The sequence below is a fragment of the Acipenser ruthenus genome, chromosome 34 (assembly GCF_902713425.1).
Source record: "Acipenser ruthenus chromosome 34, fAciRut3.2 maternal haplotype, whole genome shotgun sequence".
In the NCBI taxonomy this organism is placed as follows: domain Eukaryota; kingdom Metazoa; phylum Chordata; class Actinopteri; order Acipenseriformes; family Acipenseridae; genus Acipenser; species Acipenser ruthenus.
Window position 1 is genome coordinate 10391990 of NC_081222.1, and position 13320 is coordinate 10405309.

Sequence of the window (13320 nt, forward strand, 5' to 3'; positions counted from 1 at the left end):
CTACCTTCTTCTCTTACTCCTCTCTGCAACTGGAAATACTGTATTCTGGTGACAATGTATTGTGTGTTCACAGCATCAGATCCTACATATGGCAAACAGTCTGTTCAGACACAGACATTTACTAGAAAAATCTTACCATGCCCCTCCTATTTAACCAAATATAGACCGGATTTAGATTTCCTTTCATCAGGGTATGTCCCCTCATCTTCTATATATCTATATTAGAGTTTTACTTTAATTTGATCATTACTTCTGTAATCGCAGAGAACAACATGCCTTCAGATCTGCTGAAGTGGGAGGACAGTCATCTGCTCCGGCAAGAGGTAAATCATATTAAAATCCTTATCTTTACCACAGAAAAAAACAGAGCTGTGCGTATTTATGTATCTCTCCCTATTTTGCAGATGCGCCAGGACCAGCGCCACTTCCCACTAATCCATGGTGTGAAGTTGAATTTAAGTGATCAGTTTTTTTTTATTTTTGTATTTTCTGAAATATTTGTAAGACTGAGCTATTTAAAGTTTGATATTTCTTTTCATTTTCACTTGTTTTACAGTGCTTACATGAAACTTCAAGAAGAAATAAAAAACCACCAACCACACCCTAAGGCTTCCACAACAAATATTCTTATTTCGGGCAGTGTGGGTTCCGGAAAGTCAAGCTTTATAAATTCTGTGTTCTCAGAACTCAGGAGAGAAGAATTCAACGGCAGAATACAAAACATTCAAGGCGTGAGACCAGGTGCAGAAACAAGCGTCACACAACATGTAAGTTTTTAAATTCCAACATCTTCTTCTATTATTATTATTATTTATTTCTTAGCAGACGCCCTTATCCAGGGAGACTTACAATCGTAAGCAAATACATTTCAGAATCACAGTACAAGTAATAATACAATTAAGAGCAAGATAAATACAATAACTTTGGTTCAAGCAAGTACAAGTGTGACAAAATACAACTCAATAATACATCAGATAACAGTGATAGTTACATCAGGATATGATTAATTACAAAATACTACAGATTAAACACTTGGCAGATTACAGTACTCTGAAGTACAGGATTAAATGCAGTAAAATAGGGGGCAGATAAGAGCAAAATAAAGCACATTTAAATGAAGGGTGACAGTGTCCCAGGATACAAACAGAGGAGTTCTACAGGTGCTGTCTGAAGAGGTGAGTCTTAAGGAGGCGCCGGAATGTGGTCAGGGACTGGGCGGTCCTGACATCTGAAGGAAGGTCATTCCACCACTGCGGAGCAAGGGTGGAGAAGGAGCGAGCTCTGGAGGCAGGGGAGCGTAGCGGAGGTAGAGCTAGTCTTCTAGTGCAGGCGGAGCGGAGAGGTCGAGTGCGGGTGTAGGGAGAGATGAGGGTCTGGAGGTAGCTGGGTGCAGTCTGGTCAAGGCATCTGTAGGCTAGTACAAGAGTCTTGAACTGGATGCGAGCGGTGATTGGTAGCCAGTGGAGTGAGCGGAGTAGTGGAGTTGCGCGGGAGAAGCGAGGCAGAGAGAACACCAGGCGGGCAGCGGAGTTCTGGATGAGCTGGAGCGGAGGGGTGGTGGACGCAGGTAGGCCAGCCAGGAGGGAGTTGCAGTAGTCTAGGCGGGAGAGTACCATGGCCTGGACCAGGAGCTGGGTAGCATAGTTGGTGAGGAAGGGTCGGATTCGTCAGATGTTGCTCAGGAAGAATCGGCAAGTGTGTGCCAGAGTGGAGATGTGCTGGGAATAAGAGAGGCATGGGTCCAGGGTGACTCTGAGGTTCTTAGTGGAGGAAGAGGGAGAGAGTGTGGTGGATTCCAGAGGAACAGAGATAGAGAGATCAGAGGAGGGAAAGAAAAGGAGGTCAGATTTAGAGAGGTTGAGTTTGAGGTGATGCGAGTGCATCCAGGAGGAAATAGCAGACAGACAGGTAGAGATACTGGAGGAGATGGTGGAGTCAGAGGTGGGGAAGGAAAGGAAAATCTGAGCATCATCAGCATAGAAATGGTATGAGAAACCATAGGATGCGATGAGGGGGCCCAGTGAGCGGGTGTAGAGAGAGAACAGGAGAGGACCCAAGACTGACCCTTGGGGGACTCCTGTTAAGAGAGGGTGAGATGTGGAGGTTGCTCCACGCCAGGTTACCTGGTAAGTGCGGTTGGAGAGGTAGGAGGAGAACCAAGCCAGAGCAGTGCCAGAGATCCCCAGGTCAGCGAGAGATGATAGTAGAATAGAGTGATCAACAGTGTCAAAGGCAGCAGAGGTCGAGGAGAATTAGGACAGAGGAGAGAGAGGTAGCTCGGGCAGACTTCAGTGAGTTGGTGACAGACAGGAGGGCAGTTTCAGTGGAGCGAGCAGAGCGGAAGCCAGATTGTAGAGGGTCGAGCAGAGAGTGGTTGGACAGGAAAGCAGAGAGCTGGCGGTGTACAGTCCGCTCAAGGGTTTTGGAGAGGAAGGGTAGGAGGGAGACAGGACGGTAGCTCTGGAGGGAGGTGGGGTCGAGGGTAGGTTTTTTGAGGAGGGGAGTGATAGAGGCTTTTTTGAAGGCAGAGGGAAAGAGACCAGAAAGGAGAGAGGTGTTGAGAAGGGAGGAGATGAAGGGAAATAGAGCAGGAGCAGCAGCTTGAAAGAGGTGAGTGGGGAGGGGGTCCAGGGCACACGTGGTGGGTTTGTGACCCTGGAGCAGGGAGGAGAGGTCAGAGTCTGAGAGGGGCGAGAAGGTGGAGAAGGAGGGCGAGTTAGTAGGGGATGCAGTGGGTGTAGGGGTTGAAGCAGGAAGGGTTGCGGGGGAGGGAGAGGTGTTAAAGAGTTTGCGGATATCTGAGATTTTAGAAGAGAAGGAGGCAAAGTCATCAGGGGAGATAGAGGAGCGAGGAGGAGGGGGGGAGGGTTTAAGAGGGAGGAGAAGGTAGAGAATAGTTTATGTGGGTTGTTAGTGGAGGCTTGGATTACAGATTGGAAATAAGTACATTTAGCAGAGGAGAGAGTACAGGAGAAGGAGGAGAGTGCGGTAAAGGTCTAGGGCAGCAGGGAGTTCGGTTCTCTTCCATTTCTTTTCAGCAGATCGCAATGTGATTCTTGCTGAGCGGAGCGCAGAGGAGAGCCAGGGTTGGGGAGGGGAGGGGCGAGCAGGTCCGGAGGTGAGGGGACAGAGGGAGTCGAGGGAGGAGGTGAGGGAGGAGAAGAGGGTGGAGGTAGCAGAGTCAACGGAGAGTTGTGAAAAGGAGTCGATAGGAGGGAGGTGAGAGAGAGCAGTGGAGGCAAGGACAGAGGGGGAGAGAGAGCGGAGGTTACGACGAGAGGTGACAGTGGGGGTAGGGGGAGCAGGGAGAGAGGGGAGAGACAGAGTAAAAGAGATGAAATAGTGATCAGAGAGGTCCAGGGGGGTGACAGAGAGGGTGGAGGGGCAGCAGGCCCTGGAGAAGGTGAGGTCCAGTTGACGGCCAGCTTTGTGGGTAGGAGGGGATGGAGAGAGACAGAAGTCAAGGAGTGAAGGAGAGGGAGGAATCCAGCAGAGTGGCTGGGTTTGGAGAGATGGATATTGAAGTCACCTAACAGGACAGTTGGGGTAGACAGAGGGGAGGGAGGAGAGTAGATAGTCGAGTTCATCCAGAAAGTGAGTGAGAGGCCCAGGGGGGCAGTACAGTACAATTAGCAGGAGTTGACAGGGAGAGGTTAGTTGGACGGCATGAAATTCAAAGGTATTAACAGAGAGTGAGGAGAGATCGGGGGGGACAGAAAAGAGTAAGGAGGGAGAGAGGAGAAGACCAGTCCCACCTCCCCGTCCAGTGAGACGCGGGGTATGGGACAGGACGTAGAGAGAGGACAGGGCAGCAGGAGTTACAGTGTTATCAGGGGACAGCCAGGTTTCAGTGAGAGCAAGGAAATCGAGAGAGAGGTGGGAGGCAAAGGCAGAGATGAAATCAGCTTTGTTAGCAGAAGAGTGACAGTTCCAGAGTGCACCAGAGAGTGTGCGGGAGGGGGGGAGAGGCAGAGAAATGAGGTTAGAGGGGTTGGAGGAGCAGCAGTGGAGAGAGGACAGAGGACTAGGACGAGAGGACAGAACAGGGATGTGACAGATAGTCATAGCAGGACAAGCAGTGGGGTGGAGGGTACAGACCTGACTAGTAGATGGCCTCTACCAGAGCTCTGTTAGGTTCGGATCTATTCGAACAGCGTCTCAGTGCAGGCCTCCCCTCGCTGGACTCCCACAGCTAGACTCCCGGCTCTTTTGTTGCTGGCGCTTCTTGCTGGCCCGAAATAGGCTGTTGGATTAATGTTACAGCTGTGTGGCAAAAGAACCAACTAAACTGTGTGGAAACCAATCAAATGGCAAATCAACTTCTAGTCAATTTAACCTCTCACCTAGTACTAATCACACACTAACTCAGCTAATTCAAAACACCATCTTACAATGTTACCAAATGGAGTTAATTTAAAAATTACTTGAAGCAGGAACTTACCTATCTGCCTCAGACCCTGGTTGCCTGTAGACACTTCTCATCTAGTGTGCTTTATGACTGAAAAATACTGCAGTACATTTCTCTGGCCTGAATCGGAGGCTGTGGTGGATCCCACGAAGACACCACGTGTGACAGGCTGGCGTGTGTGGTGACGTCAGGTCAGAAGCAGCAACTGAGAAAGATACTGCAGGTAGGATGCAATGGCGTTTGCGCCGTCTTTAATTTAAATACAAAAATAAAGTAAAAGACTTCCGTTTCCGTTGTGTTTGACTTCCACTTTAGACACAGTGTGCGATAGTCTTGAATACTTTCTCCAGGTGTCTACTCAGTCTCCACCGTAGTAAGAAAATCTGCTGGGAGAAAAGCTTTCAAGAATGCATTTTTAAAATGACTCCATGTCAGTACCCCTTACTTCTCAGTCATCCACCAGCTTTTAGCCGACCCCTTTAAAACTGAGGACAACATTGCCATAATCCCATTGTCCCTTAGAGGTTGCAACGTTAAAAGCTCTTCACACAAATAGATATATCCCATGGCATCAGAGTTCTCACTCTCATCTCCAAACTCAAGAAAATTTATTTTTATTGGCAGTTTAGGGCCATGGGCCACCCCTAGAAATGAGCTCTGGAGCTTCCATCATGGAATCAGCTGGGTGGGACCTCAATGTATGATGGCGAGATGGTATTGCTGACACTTTGGGAGTGCTAGTTCTTCTCTATAGTTTCTTAAATTCTCTGTCTCAATGATCATTCCAACGATTAAAACAATCCACAACTGACTGCTGCAGCTGAGCAAGAGCAGACCGCCAGTCTCTCGACCCTCTGGAACTGGGTGTCAACGTATTCCCTTAAAGACTACCTCTGTTAATACTACTGCCTTGTACCAGGTTAAAACTTTCCTCCAATGTCTTGATCTGTTCAGTTATCTGTGCCAGCCTATCGCAATTCTTCTGTGGTTTGCCTCTCATCAGAAGGGAATGGTTCTACTATATCACCCTCAGCCTCATCAGGGTCTGGCTCACTAATGTATAACTCACTCAACAAGGCGCCTACTTCAGTAACCAGGTCTCTAGGTCTTCTCCTGGTAATATACACTGGGTGGTTCAGCTAACAATGCATCGGCGGGACCCGTCTCTCTGAACGGTGTTAACAAATCAAAAGAGATAATTGCAAAATACTGCCCAGTGCACACAAATGAGATTATATATATATATATATATATATATATATATATATATATATATATATATATATATATACACACACAGTGCTGGCTTACAACTAAACAAACTCTTATTCACTGTACCTCAGTTGCCGGGAACAAAGAGAGTAAACTTCAACAGGATCCGTTTATTATATACTACTATTAGCAAATATAGCAGTAATGAAATGTATGTACATAGAGAGATCAGTGTAGTAGGACTTAAAAAGTATCAGAAAACTTTCAAGTACAAACCACTGTTTCAGTGTTAAGTAAACCAACCATTGCAGCTGGTAGAAGAGAAATTTATGTATCATGTGTTTTAATAGCTACATACATAATGCCATTTAGAAGGACGATTAATTGCAAATCATTACTAGAGAACATTGCTGAATAGATCTGAGGAAAGGAAACAGAAGCAAACTAAAAGGTATGCCTCTAAATAGACTGCTTATTCAAAAATCTACACAGCTGCACACTTATTCTTGGTCCGTAGCAATTGAACAGTGATACAAAGCAGCAAAATAAATCAAACCGAGGGGTTGTTAGAACTGCACGTGAAACAACAGAGCTGCGTGTAGATGAAACAAGAACTGCATGTTTGCAGCGCTAGTCTTGGTCCCGACACATACTGAAACCGCTAGGGAAAAACAGTAAATGCGTCTGACTAAACACAAAAATAAATGCATGCAAAACACAGCCTGACACTTTTATAAGGTTTTGGAAACCAACTGCATTTTCTTTCTTCATCCATAGAAGGAATGGGGAGCCCCCATACCTGGCTTTTTGTGCTTTTATACCTTACCAGTAAGGAGCTCCCAAAACAAAGGAAACTACAGATAGCAGACGGGGCCAAATACAACCCTGCATAGCCAGAAAATTACCGTATTAACCCAAATATAATATGGTAGAAAAACATGAATTATACCTGATGCCAAAGGAGTTTTAAAAAACGAGGCAACAACAAAAAGAATATATGGAGCTGAAAAAGATGCATTGACAGTGAACTAGATTGCCTGGCCAGGCTTACTGGCGTTCATTTCAGAATGCGCAGGTGCTGCGCTTCTTGCAGCACATTGTGTTGTGGTTGCCACAAATCACTATTTAATTTCATTTCGTCCCATCTAGACTGCAAACATCATCAAAACCCAAGTAACAAGGTCAAGTTGCTGTAATCAACTGACAAACAAAACATTTTCTTTGTAAACATAGTTCAACAAAACACAGGTTTCCACACAGTTCTTGAGCACGGACATACAGTTTCCTCCAGCCAGGCTTCACACAACAGCTCCGAGTGCAGGGTTTCCCCTGCTTTTATCCAGGAGCTTAATCAGTCTCAGTTGGGTCTTATTTACAATTTTACCCCCTGGATTTCTGGGTAGTGTAGTCCTGCAGCATCTCCCGCGGACCACATTTTCCCCCTATATATATATATACAGACGTGCTCAAATTTGTTGGTACCCCTCCACAAAAAATGAAGAATGCACAATTTTCTCTGAAATAACTTGAAACTGACAAAAGTAATTGGCATCCACCATTGTTTATTCCATATTTAATAGAAATCAGACTTTGCTTTTGATTTTTTATTCAACATAATATTGTAAATAATAAAACAAATGAAAATGGCATGGACAAAAATGATGGGACCGCTAACCTAATATTTTGTTGCACAAACTTTAGAGGCAATCACTGCAATCAAATGTTTTCTGTAGCTCTCAATGATACTTCTGCACCTGTTAACAGGTAGTTTGGCCCACTCTTCCTGAGCAAACTGCTCCAGCTGTCTCAGGTTTAATGGGTGTCTTCTCCAGACTGCAAGTTTCAGCTCTTTCCATAGATGTTCGATAGGATTCAGATCAGGACTCATAGAAGGCCACTTCAGAATAGTCCAATGTTTTGTTCTTATCCATTCTTGGGTGCTTTTAACTGTGTGTTTTGGGTCATTATCCTGTTGGAGGACCCATGACCTGCGACTGAGACAGAGCTTTCTGACACTGGGCAGTACGTTTCGCTCCAGAATGCCTTGATAGTCTTGAGATTTCATTGTGCCCTGCACAGATTCAAGACACCCTGTGCCAGGCACAGCAAAGCAGCCCCAAAACATAAACGAGCCTCCTCCATGTTTCACTGTAGGTATGGTGTTCTTTTCTTTGAAAGCTTCATTTTTTCATCTGTGAACATAGAGCTGATGTGACTTGCCAAAAAGCTCCAGTTTTGACTCATCTGTCCAAAGGACATTCTCCCAGAAGGATTGTGGCTTGTCAATATGCATTTTAGCAAATCCCAGTCTGGCTTTTTTATGTTTTTCTTTCAATAGTGGAGTCCTCCTGGGTCTTCTTCCATGGAGCCCACTTTCACTCAAAAAGCGACGGATGGTGCGATCAGAAACTGACGTACCTTCACCTTGGAGTTCAGCTTGTATCTCTTTGGCAGTTATCCTTGGTTCTTTTTCTACCATTCGCACTATCCTTCTGTTCAATCTGGGGTCGATTTTCCTCTTGCGGCCGCGCCCAGGGAGGTTGGCTACAGTTCCATGGACCTTAAACTTCTTAATAATATTTGCAACTGTTGTCACAGGAACATCAAGCTGCTTGGAGATGGTCTTGTAGCCTTTACCTTTACCATGCTTGTCTATTATTTTCTTTCTGATCTCCTCAGACAACTCTCTCCTTTGCTTTCTCTGGTCCATGTTCAGTGTGGTGCACACAATGATACCAAACAGCACAGTGACTACTTTTCTCCATTTAAATAGGCTGAATGACTGATTACAAGATTGGAGACATGTGTGATACTAATTAAAGAAACTAATTAGTTTGAAATATCACTATAATCCAATTATTTATGATCTTTTCTAAGGGGTACCAACAAATGTGTCCAGGCCATTTTAGAATATCTTTGTAGAATAAGCAATAATTCATCTCTTTTCACAGCTTCTTTGCTTTATTCTATGACATACCAAAGGCATGCAAGTATACATGATACAATAGCTTTTAGTTTCATCACTTTTAATTACAAAAAAGTAATTTTAAAAACAAGTGCTGTGCATGCCCAGTTGTTCGTTTTGGAGAGGTTTTTAGTGACGCAATCAAAGTATCTCTGCCATTTTGCTGAGCAACACAACTGACAATCTTTATTCTGGACAATCTGAAAAAAAGCTAAATATACTTTTTTACACAGGTCAACAATATCACCGTTCTGAGTGCAGTAAACGTTATATAATACTGCCATAAATTCTAAAATAACAATTTAACTTCAGCTAGTTGACATATAAAACAAAACTATGCAAAACACAGTACTGTTACAGCATTCATTTCACTATTTACCTCTTAATACTGTACTGCTGCACATGTCTTGATCTGTTCAGTTATCTGTGCCAGCCTATCGCAATTCTTCTGTGGTTTGCCTCTCATCAGAAGGGAATGGTTCTACTATATCACCCTCAGCCTCATCAGGGTCTGGCTCACTAATGTATAACTCACTCAACAAGGCGCCTACTTCAGTAACCAGGTCTCTAGGTCTTCTCCTGGTAATATACACTGGGTGGTTCAGCTAACAATGCATCGGCGGGACCCGTCTCTCTGAACGGTGTTAACAAATCAAAAGAGATAATTGCAAAATACTGCCCAGTGCACACAAATGAGATTATATATATATATATATATATATATATATATATATATATATATATATATATATATATACACACACAGTGCTGGCTTACAACTAAACAAACTCTTATTCACTGTACCTCAGTTGCCGGGAACAAAGAGAGTAAACTTCAACAGGATCCGTTTATTATATACTACTATTAGCAAATATAGCAGTAATGAAATGTATGTACATAGAGAGATCAGTGTAGTAGGACTTAAAAAGTATCAGAAAACTTTCAAGTACAAACCACTGTTTCAGTGTTAAGTAAACCAACCATTGCAGCTGGTAGAAGAGAAATTTATGTATCATGTGTTTTAATAGCTACATACATAATGCCATTTAGAAGGACGATTAATTGCAAATCATTACTAGAGAACATTGCTGAATAGATCTGAGGAAAGGAAACAGAAGCAAACTAAAAGGTATGCCTCTAAATAGACTGCTTATTCAAAAATCTACACAGCTGCACACTTATTCTTGGTCCGTAGCAATTGAACAGTGATACAAAGCAGCAAAATAAATCAAACCGAGGGGTTGTTAGAACTGCACGTGAAACAACAGAGCTGCGTGTAGATGAAACAAGAACTGCATGTTTGCAGCGCTAGTCTTGGTCCCGACACATACTGAAACCGCTAGGGAAAAACAGTAAATGCGTCTGACTAAACACAAAAATAAATGCATGCAAAACACAGCCTGACACTTTTATAAGGTTTTGGAAACCAACTGCATTTTCTTTCTTCATCCATAGAAGGAATGGGGAGCCCCCATACCTGGCTTTTTGTGCTTTTATACCTTACCAGTAAGGAGCTCCCAAAACAAAGGAAACTACAGATAGCAGACGGGGCCAAATACAACCCTGCATAGCCAGAAAATTACCGTATTAACCCAAATATAATATGGTAGAAAAACATGAATTATACCTGATGCCAAAGGAGTTTTAAAAAACGAGGCAACAACAAAAAGAATATATGGAGCTGAAAAAGATGCATTGACAGTGAACTAGATTGCCTGGCCAGGCTTACTGGCGTTCATTTCAGAATGCGCAGGTGCTGCGCTTCTTGCAGCACATTGTGTTGTGGTTGCCACAAATCACTATTTAATTTCATTTCGTCCCATCTAGACTGCAAACATCATCAAAACCCAAGTAACAAGGTCAAGTTGCTGTAATCAACTGACAAACAAAACATTTTCTTTGTAAACATAGTTCAACAAAACACAGGTTTCCACACAGTTCTTGAGCACGGACATACAGTTTCCTCCAGCCAGGCTTCACACAACAGCTCCGAGTGCAGGGTTTCCCCTGCTTTTATCCAGGAGCTTAATCAGTCTCAGTTGGGTCTTATTTACAATTTTACCCCCTGGATTTCTGGGTAGTGTAGTCCTGCAGCATCTCCCGCGGACCACATTTTCCCCCTATATATATATATACAGACGTGCTCAAATTTGTTGGTACCCCTCCACAAAAAATGAAGAATGCACAATTTTCTCTGAAATAACTTGAAACTGACAAAAGTAATTGGCATCCACCATTGTTTATTCCATATTTAATAGAAATCAGACTTTGCTTTTGATTTTTTATTCAACATAATATTGTAAATAATAAAACAAATGAAAATGGCATGGACAAAAATGATGGGACCGCTAACCTAATATTTTGTTGCACAAACTTTAGAGGCAATCACTGCAATCAAATGTTTTCTGTAGCTCTCAATGATACTTCTGCACCTGTTAACAGGTAGTTTGGCCCACTCTTCCTGAGCAAACTGCTCCAGCTGTCTCAGGTTTAATGGGTGTCTTCTCCAGACTGCAAGTTTCAGCTCTTTCCATAGATGTTCGATAGGATTCAGATCAGGACTCATAGAAGGCCACTTCAGAATAGTCCAATGTTTTGTTCTTATCCATTCTTGGGTGCTTTTAACTGTGTGTTTTGGGTCATTATCCTGTTGGAGGACCCATGACCTGCGACTGAGACAGAGCTTTCTGACACTGGGCAGTACGTTTCGCTCCAGAATGCCTTGATAGTCTTGAGATTTCATTGTGCCCTGCACAGATTCAAGACACCCTGTGCCAGGCACAGCAAAGCAGCCCCAAAACATAAACGAGCCTCCTCCATGTTTCACTGTAGGTATGGTGTTCTTTTCTTTGAAAGCTTCATTTTTTCATCTGTGAACATAGAGCTGATGTGACTTGCCAAAAAGCTCCAGTTTTGACTCATCTGTCCAAAGGACATTCTCCCAGAAGGATTGTGGCTTGTCAATATGCATTTTAGCAAATCCCAGTCTGGCTTTTTTATGTTTTTCTTTCAAAAGTGGAGTCCTCCTGGGTCTTCTTCCATGGAGCCCACTTTCACTCAAAAAGCGACGGATGGTGCGATCAGAAACTGACGTACCTTCACCTTGGAGTTCAGCTTGTATCTCTTTGGCAGTTATCCTTGGTTCTTTTTCTACCATTCGCACTATCCTTCTGTTCAATCTGGGGTCGATTTTCCTCTTGCGGCCGCGCCCAGGGAGGTTGGCTACAGTTCCATGGACCTTAAACTTCTTAATAATATTTGCAACTGTTGTCACAGGAACATCAAGCTGCTTGGAGATGGTCTTGTAGCCTTTACCTTTACCATGCTTGTCTATTATTTTCTTTCTGATCTCCTCAGACAACTCTCTCCTTTGCTTTCTCTGGTCCATGTTCAGTGTGGTGCACACAATGATACCAAACAGCACAGTGACTACTTTTCTCCATTTAAATAGGCTGAATGACTGATTACAAGATTGGAGACATGTGTGATACTAATTAAAGAAACTAATTAGTTTGAAATATCACTATAATCCAATTATTTATGATCTTTTCTAAGGGGTACCAACAAATGTGTCCAGGCCATTTTAGAATATCTTTGTAGAATAAGCAATAATTCATCTCTTTTCACAGCTTCTTTGCTTTATTCTATGACATACCAAAGGCATGCAAGTATACATGATACAATAGCTTTTAGTTTCATCACTTTTAATTACAAAAAAGTAATTTTAAAAACAAGTGCTGTGCATGCCCAGTTGTTCGTTTTGGAGAGGTTTTTAGTGACGCAATCAAAGTATCTCTGCCATTTTGCTGAGCAACACAACTGACAATCTTTATTCTGGACAATCTGAAAAAAAGCTAAATATACTTTTTTACACAGGTCAACAATATCACCGTTCTGAGTGCAGTAAACGTTATATAATACTGCCATAAATTCTAAAATAACAATTTAACTTCAGCTAGTTGACATATAAAACAAAACTATGCAAAACACAGTACTGTTACAGCATTCATTTCACTATTTACCTCTTAATACTGTACTGCTGCACATGTGGACAGACCACATTATTATGCAAACAAACTTGGTGGTTGGCGGGGTTGATGTCGGATCCCCCAAGCTTTCTTCAATAGCGGGGGCCCCGGACCTTCCAAGCGCGCGAACGCTGGCAGGGAACTTGGACCCTCCAGCAGGAGCAACGCTGGTGGCACCTCTAGTTGCGGCGGCGGGAACGGCGGCCCGTCTCCCTCTGGTGGCCGAGGCAGGAACGGCGGCCCCTCTCCCTCTGGTGGCGGAGGCGGGAAAGGCGGCACCTCAGGAACAACAGGCAGACCCTCAGGAACAGCAGGGAGACCCTCAGGAACAGCAGGCAGAGACGACAGACCCTCAGGAACAGCAGGCAGACCCTCAGGAACAGCAGGCGGAGACTGCAGATCCTCAGGAACAGCAGGCTGACCCTCAGGAACAGCAGGCGGAGACGGCTGACCCTCAGGAACAGCAGGCAGAGATGGCGGACCCTCAGGAACAGCAGGCAGACCCTCAGGAACAGCAGGCGGAGACTGCAGATCCTCAGGAACAGTAGGCAGACCCTCAGGAACAGCAGGCGGAGACGGCTGACCCTCAGGAACAGCAGACGGAGATGGCGGACCCTCAGGAACAGCAGGCAGACCCTCAGGAACAGCAGGCGGAGACGGCTGACCCTCAGGAACAGCAGACAGACCCTCTGGAACAGCAGGCGGAG

General features: G+C 44.1%; 1 long non-coding RNA gene across 1 annotated transcript in view; it reads left to right on the plus strand.

Moving 5' to 3' along the window:
* Positions 1-410: 410 nt before the first annotated feature.
* Positions 411-13320, plus strand: part of LOC131705060 (uncharacterized) — a 32094-nt gene continuing 19184 nt past the window's right edge. The window contains exons 1-2 of the long non-coding RNA XR_009310150.1: positions 411-441; positions 557-767. This is a non-coding gene — a long non-coding RNA (uncharacterized LOC131705060). The remainder of the gene's footprint in view (positions 442-556; positions 768-13320) is intronic.